The 8,544-nt window shown below is 41.3% G+C and overlaps 1 long non-coding RNA gene across 1 annotated transcript; it reads left to right on the plus strand.

The window, feature by feature from the left end:
• Positions 1–4,967: 4,967 nt before the first annotated feature.
• LOC124673967 lies at positions 4,968–5,543 on the plus strand. The gene is made up of 3 exons (XR_006992890.1): positions 4,968–5,038; positions 5,111–5,353; positions 5,445–5,543. It is a non-coding gene; the product is annotated as an uncharacterized LOC124673967 (long non-coding RNA).
• The last annotated feature ends 3,001 nt before the right edge of the window (positions 5,544–8,544 follow it).

The following is an 8,544-nucleotide window of genomic DNA, read 5'->3' on the forward strand; positions in this document are numbered from 1 at the left end:
AATGGGGGATGTGCCCCAGCCTCTGCATCAAAGAGATGCATACGGCTGCTTTATTACCTTATTCAAGTCCAGTTTTAACCTTATTACAACTCAAGTCTCATGTCAAGTTGATCTGAAAATCAACCAACGCGAGAAACATAAAGCAAAAGACAAAGCGGCATCACAAAGTGATCCTATGATCAAGCCGCCACCCACACCGGCTGAAGAAATCCCGTGCTACCATCTCCAGTCGGTTGCACCCATACTCCATGACATCCCGCTGCTTCTCGGACTGGAGATAAGACCACATACGAATCCAGTGAATAACCATAGGGAGAACCTGTAAGAAAGGTTGTTTTGTCGGTTTGTTAAAAACAGTATCATTGCGCATATTCCAAATAGCCCAAAGAACAGCACAGACTCCCACCCTAATTTGAACCAAATCCTTCTTGGCAATACCGCTTAACCAATTACCAAAGAGATTTTTAATGTTTTTTGGGGGGGCCAAACTGAAAGTCATAAAAATAATGCGCCATATGATTTTAGCTAAGGGACATTCAAAAAACAAGTGCTGGATAGATTCATCTTTGTCACAAAAAGCGCATTTCTTACTGCCTTGCCATTTACGCTTAGCGAGATTATCTTTTGTTAAAATAACTTTATGATGCAGGAACCACATAAAAATCTTAATTTTTAGTGGCACTTTTATCTTCCAAATATACTTTTTGAGGTACTTTGTGTCATCGTCTAACAAATCAAGGTACATTGATTTGACAGTAAAAGCACCCGAATTTGTAAGATTCCAAACGAAAACATCCTTAGCATCAGATAATTGAACATACATTAAACGATGCACTAGCTCTAACCAAAGCGCCCACTTGTTGGGTGTTAGAGTTCTCCGAAATGTTATCTGGAGTGGTTGATTTTGTAGGACATCGGCCACCGAGACTTGTTTTCGGTCAACTATATTATAAAGAGTCGGATATTTCTGAGCTAAAGGAACGTCACCTAACCACGTATCTTCCCAAAACATAGTATCTTTGCCATGTCCAACTTTAAACGATCCCCGGCTGAAAAACTCTTCTTTAACTTTCATCAAACCTTTCCAAAAGGGTGAATCAAAGGGTTTAGCTGTAACCTGTGATAAGGTTTTAGAATTTAGGTACTTGTTTCGCAATAATTCCTGCCACACCCCATCTTCTTTTATTAATTTAAACAACCATTTACTAAGGAGACATCTATTTTTTAACTCTAAAACTTCAATCCCTAAACCCCCTGGTCCTTCGGTCGGCATATAATGTTTCATCTAGATAACCTATATTTTCGCTTATGTCCATCACTTTGCCAAAAGAAACGTGATCGATAGAAGTCTAGCCTCTTCCTCACCCCCACTGGTATCTCAAAAAATGAGAGCATAAACATTGGCAAACTTGTTAGCACCGAATTGATAAGAATTAATCGATCCCCATAAGATAAAAGCTTCCCTATCCAACTACTCAATTTTCTTTCGAATCTATCCTCAATAGGTTTCCATTCGCTATTTTTTAATTTCCGAAAGTGAATAGGAATGCCTAAATATTTAAAAGGAAAAGAACCAATACAAGTTTCTTTTTGGCTGTGAGCTTTGACTATAAGGGAGTCTTCTTGTGAATCTTGGCCATTGCTAGCCATCACCGCATTTCCTCCACCGAAGTACCCTCTTCTTCGAATATTACATCATTAAATCTTCATAGCAGAGTCCTAGATCATCCATACTTTGCCAGCTCGTTCTCTCTTGCCTTCTCCCTCGAACAGGATGCTTGATCGATCATCGCCCTAGATCAGTAGCTTTAGAAGTCGTGGAAAACCCTAGGAACCTAGCTAGGAAATCTGTTGTATGCCAAGGCTAGGAATCGAGACTTGACCATCCATGACCACCCCTTGATCATCCCAAAGACCCAAACGGATGAGCGAAAACTCTCCGAAGCTAGGGAAGAGAAAAAGTAAGGTTGCAAACAGAGCTTGGCTCTGGTGGTTATGTCCCTTTTGGTGGAACCAGCCCACCCAGGTTCAATTCCTAGACTTGGCATGGGTGTTTGCATTTACCTGGATTTATTCCAGGATTTAACCGGTGCTATGCTTTCAGTGGTAGGTGACGTGCCCGTCAACAGCGAGGCGCCAGTGGTGACTTCGTCAACCTCAAGATATGCCGGCTCAGTCCCTCGGAGGTGCTCATAGGGGTAGGGTGTGCGTGCGTTCATATGGGTGTTTGTACGTGCGTGTTTGTGAGCATCTGCCTTGTACTGTGTTCTAAAAAAAAAAGTAAGGTTACCGCCAAGATTGCCCCGACGAGAGGAATAAAATAAACCCTGAAGGGAAAAATAATATTGAGGATTTTCTTAGCTTTTTTTTATGGAATCAAGGATTTTTTAAGCTTCTTTTCAGGGGAAAAGGATTTTTTTTTAGCTGGGATGGGAGGTCCATAAATGCGGTGTAACGGCGTGGCTGCCCAATTCACGATTCCCAGACCCCCGCCATAGTATAACGGTCACCCGAACCTCGCCACAGCCTCGTCGATCTCCTCCGCCTCCCGCCTCCCGGTGCTCCGTCACCAAACCCTACACCGTCGTCTCCGCTCCTGCAGCGCCGCAGCGGCGGAAGGCCCGCCGCTGACTCAGCCGAAGCCATCTGCACCGCCGCTTCCTTACTCCGCCGCGAAGCACGCCCGAGACGCCACCTCCGCGGCCCCCGTACTCCGCCACCAAGCACGCACCCGACGCTACCTCCGCCGCGGCCGCGACTCGCCGACGGCACCTTCGCCGCTGCCGTGACTCTCCGACGCTACCTCGGCCGCGGTCGCGCTTCTCCGGCCGCACCTTCGCCGCGGCCGCGCCTCTCCGACGGCACCTCCGCCGCGGCCGCGCCTCTCCGGCGGCACCTCCGTCGCGGCCGCGCCTCTCCGACGGCACCTCCGCCGCGGCCGCGCTTCTCCGACGGCACTTCCGCCGCGGCTGTGCCTCTCCTACAGCACCTCCGCTCCAGATAAGGACTCGGACTTCGTCGCTTCGTCCTCAGGCTCAGCAACCCTCCCGTCTTCGACCTCATCGATCGTGGTATGGTTCGTCGGTTCTGGATCCCCATAAACCCTAATCGACCTAATCCGGTCGGATTTGTGTGATTTGAAGTTTGGATGTGCCATTCCCAGATTGTGCTGGCAATATGTGCATGTGGATGTGCTTGCTCTTTTATTCCAGATCGCGACTGAAATCTTGTTTGGTTCGTGTACGGTGTACCCTGTTTAGGCCACTGAGACCTCGTTTTATTCCAGATCACGGTAGAGTTAACTGGATTAGTATGTGTCCTTCTGATTATGGGAATCTTTTGGTCGTGAATAGGTTAGGAATTGTATGATGAAGCTCTGATGGTAATCTGCTGTTCCTTTTGTTCTTGTCTGACAATTGAGCAAGAACAGTGTTGACCATGAAGTGTTAACCTATTGAGCAGCATTGCCTATATTCATATATGAAATAAATTGAGAAGAAAGACTGTGCGGAATTTGATATGGGTGTATTTCCAGGAATTGGGTAATCAACCATTATCCATTGAGAACAATTAATGCACTTGAAGCTAATATGAATTTCTGCATCCCCTCCCCCCTCCCGTTTCTTCGACGCTTTGCTCTTTTCATGTGTCACATAGTTTTTATGTTCTTGAAGGTATACAAATTGTTGCAGGGGTTATATTATTTATATATATATGTCATCACAGATCGTGTTTCCTTTGATGTGTGGTGTGCATAGGGCTGCTGCCTGAAGACTAGTGTTACCCCTATGTATTGTGAACTTAGTTCATCTTTTGTTGTTGTTGTTGTTGTTTGTTAGACAAGTGAAATCCACAAGGTGTTGTTTCCCCTATGTAATTTGGATGCAAATGTTTAATATGATGAAAACTTTGGTTGTCTGATCGATTATGTTTGTCAGTACATATGGACGGCCCTTTATCTTGATGCATCAATGAAATTCCATTATCCAAAAAAAGGATGGTCTGTCAGATGTTTTTTTTTTTGGAATGTCATGGTATGAAGCACTTAGAAGATCTGTTCAGGAGTTTAATGCCCAAAGGGTCTCAAGTTCAAATTGTTGAATTAAGAGCTCTTGTCCTACCTGAGGGATCTTTTTAGTACTATTTTAGCTTCTGCATGCAAAGACACGCGTTACTTTGCTACCTTGTGTGTGCATCACAACTTAAATTCTTCAGTCTTATGAATGAAAGCAACGCCAACTACCCATGTTTGAATTGTGGCATCAATTTGAACAGGTAAATGAAACGTTAATGGAGTATACAACATCACATATTGGAGATTCTTTAACTTACACCTGCATTATGTATTTATTTTATTGTGTGTCATTGAGAATGTCTTTGCTCTGATTATTTTCTTGAAGTCGTGATCATCTAAACTAGCTATATCTCAATTTTGTTACTTAAAAATGTATCCGCATTTTATTGGCTGGCATGGAATTTGTGTATTATCATGACGGACTGAGATGTGCTCAGGCTTCCAAGCTGCCTGGTGCTTGCTTGTTCATTCTTTTGTGGACTTGCATGTGCAAGCACACATGTGTGTTGTTACCATCATTCGAAATTTATAGCATCTGACTTGTTGTTTTTAATTACTATGCATCCTTAGGCTAGATAGATACCTTCAAATGGAACAAATCGAGGATAGCCTTGGCAATTTCTCAGGAAGTGATCTATTCCCCGAGAATTCGTTTCCTTCAGGTTAGCAAACTATGGCTATATCCATTTTTTGGGTCACCTTTTTTCCCTTCAATTTGGATTTAATACTCATTTATTATCTCTGTGTGTAAATGCCCAGTTACCAAAACCAGGATGGTTAAAATTCACCCCGAGTCTTTGCAAGTACGTATTTCCTGTTTACGGTGTGTACCATATGTTAATACATGTAAACTATACTGTAATTGGTTGGTTGTGTCTGTAGAACATAATGCATGTCCTTGAGGTTGAGTACCACAGAATCTGTGATGAGCTTGGTGAAAATGAAAGGAAAAACAAGATTGAGGTTAGATAAAATTATTTCTTAAATTATTTATGGTATAGTAAAATGCGCACATCTAATCTATTGTTTCATCAGATTTCTGGTTCACTAGAAGTTAAACTGGATTATATGTTGAACAATCTGCAAGAGGCTAGAAAGAAAAGGAGGGGGAGGTGGGATGAATTTGTGGATGTTATACAAGAGTTAGAGGGTTATTCGAGCTCCATGCGCCCTGTTCAGTTCAGACCGTCAGCTGTTCTGCTGTCTCATAAACCCAATTTGTCCTTGAAACGACTCAGAGAGCTGAAGTATTTGCTGAAGTTGTTTCAAAAGGATAAGGTATGATCTCTCTGATTTTTTCACTAGTGTATTAATCCCTTTGACATGTGCATTTCTCACTAAACAATGCATACTTTCTTATTTATGCCAGAATACTCCCAGACACTTCAAAGCTATATACTTGTTATGTGATGATCTGAATCTTGACTTTGCGGAAGAGATATTCAAAAGTGACAAGGAAGATGATGGCTTGACAGTTTTTATGTTAGAGGACGTGGTGAAAAGATTGGAGGTGCTAAAGAAAGAGAGATTAACAAATGTAAGCTTAATGTTATTCCCCAGATCACAATGTTTTATTTCTCCCCTGTTACTTCTCGTACTATATTTTGTCATGTACTACTATCTTTTGTTGTAATTAGTATAACCTTGTTAGGATGAAAAGTGCAAGGAAATAATTTTATTTTGTTAAATTTGAACCAGATTGCTAATGATAGTAATGTGGAAAGAAAGTTGATGGAGGAAATTTCGAAGAAGAAGAAAGTGATCTCAGAACTTGTGAGCCAAAGCCATTTGAATGCACAAGATTATGAACTCGACTTCAGCATGCATGATGTGAAAGCAGGAAAAGAGGACGCAACGTTGATCATCAAGAAGCTGCAAGGTTTAATAATGAAGCTGAAAAAAGAACTTAAACTGAGAAAAGACATTATTGATGGGTCTGAGAAGATTCTTAACACACATAATGATGAGATTCAGCTTCTAAGTTTCAGAAGTGAAATAGGAGGTAAGATTCAGATACCATTTGTCCATTTGCTTGCACTTTTGTTCAGAGTAGGGGCATGCTCCTAGCCTCATCTTTCCTGAAATATTCGGAGGACCGTATTTACCTTTTTTTAGCACTATCTGGTTGTTGTTGAGCCTCATCATGGGATCACACTTTCATTATTCTTCTTCTCAGTTTCTTTCATATTTAAATTGCCTCAAAAATAGGAAGGTTTTACTCTTGAGCAATTGCGATAAAAAATAAAGTTTCAGAATAGATGTAGAGATTTTTGATAATTTGCTGACCTCTTCTTTATATTAATCAGCGCTGCTATAGAAGGTAGAATCCTGGGAGAGTTATCATGAGAAGGAGTTTATGTACAATGAGGTGTGTTTAGACTACAGTCCCCTCTTCTCTACATATATATGCATTATTTGTAATTTCAGAAAACATTTGCAGATGCACCTAAAGACAAAATTACTGACGAGAATGGAGGAGGTGTTACGTAGCAGTCCAAGGCTAGGTAAGTCCATAAAAAATAATGACATATAAGGTCAATAGTATTTAAGATAATTATGTTGCATAAGCCTGTATTTTGTTAGAATACAGAATGAACAAAAAGTGCCTCATTTTGTCAGGCCAAACATGTGAGGACCACAAGGATATTTCCATGTCTCCATCGACCAGTCTTTCATCGACCAGTCCTTCATCAGCTTCTGAGCCTAGCTCAGACAGCAAGAGCAATGATTCGGATTACAGTCCGGAGTCATCCGAGTCTGATGATAACATGCAGGACTTCGTAGTTCCAGAAACCCATTCTGAAGATTCTGAAGATTCTTAGTTTGTTAGAAGCAGAAGTTAGGAGCTTCACCTACTATGTCACTTCTCATGACCTCAGAGCTGTTTTGCAGTGTTACTCAAGATCTTTGCCATTTTGAGGTTGCCCAACATTGTTATGCCCTCTGAACCTGTAGCTTCATCCCATGTAAAGGAGAATTCTTTTTTGTACTGACAGATTGTATAGTTAAATTTGTTGTGCCGTTTGGTTGGCTGAGAGATGAATGCCTATACCTGTGGTTGCATTGTGAGAAAAGGAGGCATCACAGTAGCAATAATTTGGGTTATGAGGAATTGCAAAAGCTGTCACTTGTTCTTGACTTTGGATACATGGATAACTGGACTTGTATTAGATTTGTCTTCTTTAAACTGCAACTCATGCCTGCGGTTGCTGTGCAAAGCTCTTCTATATATGATTTGCAAATGGTATTGTGTTTTGCTTTGCTCGGATGGTACGTTCACGCTCAGGTTCGGTCCTCACTTGACCCCTCGGGGCCGCATGCTTCTTCTATGAGTACTAATCAAAGATCCACTCAGCAAGTGGGCATGGTCCTAATTCCCTGTATGGTCGTTGCCAAGGAATACTAACGCATGTCGGCTCTGCCTTTGTTCTGTCCATGGCAACCCACACTGTAAGGATGTTGTTACTAGCTAGCTGCAGGGCTCATATCAGGCTGGATGTGTGTATTCCATTCGTTTAACCAGGGAGCGTCTTATAACTGATTATTTCAATATGAATGTCTATAAGAGATTCTGTTTTTTAAGAATAATAATTTATGAATCTGCTGTACGCTTTATGAATCACGTGAATTGCTTACATACAAAATCCCTATTTGTTCCCGGCCACTTAAGGTGGGAAAAAAAGGTGGGGTGTGTATAGCTTGTTGCAACAAGTCAGGATGTTGCTGTTGTTGCTGCTTTCTTTTACCTGAATCAGAAGTGTCCGGGAAAATACATGTTACTTATAAGACATCATCACTGCTTAAAATTCAAACTGGCTTTCATGTTTACCCGCGACAGCATATAAGTATCACTTTAAGCACAACAGAGCTTATTTCTATGATAGATACTGGAACCTCTAGTTAAAAATAAGGCGAGCCTGATATGCCAGGCCTTCACTGATTGTATGTTCAGTAAGAGAATGATAAATTTCTAACTTCCCATCTCAGTTTACAAAAACATTAACTGAACTCTGACAGTCCAATTCATGAATGGAGATCTTTAATCAGCAGATGGTGCCATCTCATTTTAGCGCCTAATAATTTTGAAGTCCATGGGAACTAATTGGATAAACACGAACATCAACACTCCCGCAGCACATTTACATCTTCACTGAAAAATACAGAGTAGAAATAACTGAAGGAAGCAATTCAGTTAAATAGCACAGAAATTATTACATCAAACAGACTTAGGTTTTTTGGTCGAATTACATCAATGGATCTTATTTCTCAAGTAATATGAATTTCTATAAGAATTGGTTGTGCATTCACAAACAAAAAATAAATTGTTTCTGTGCTTACATACAAACTGCCTATGGTGGGGAGCCTTTTTTTGGCCATAGGTCGAACCACATCATCAATATATGATCATTGGATCTCAAAGAGTATGATTCACGCCCAGAGGCATCATAACTGAAGATACATTACATACA

Source organism: Lolium rigidum, chromosome 7 (assembly GCF_022539505.1).
Source record: "Lolium rigidum isolate FL_2022 chromosome 7, APGP_CSIRO_Lrig_0.1, whole genome shotgun sequence".
In the NCBI taxonomy this organism is placed as follows: Eukaryota; Viridiplantae; Streptophyta; class Magnoliopsida; order Poales; family Poaceae; genus Lolium; species Lolium rigidum.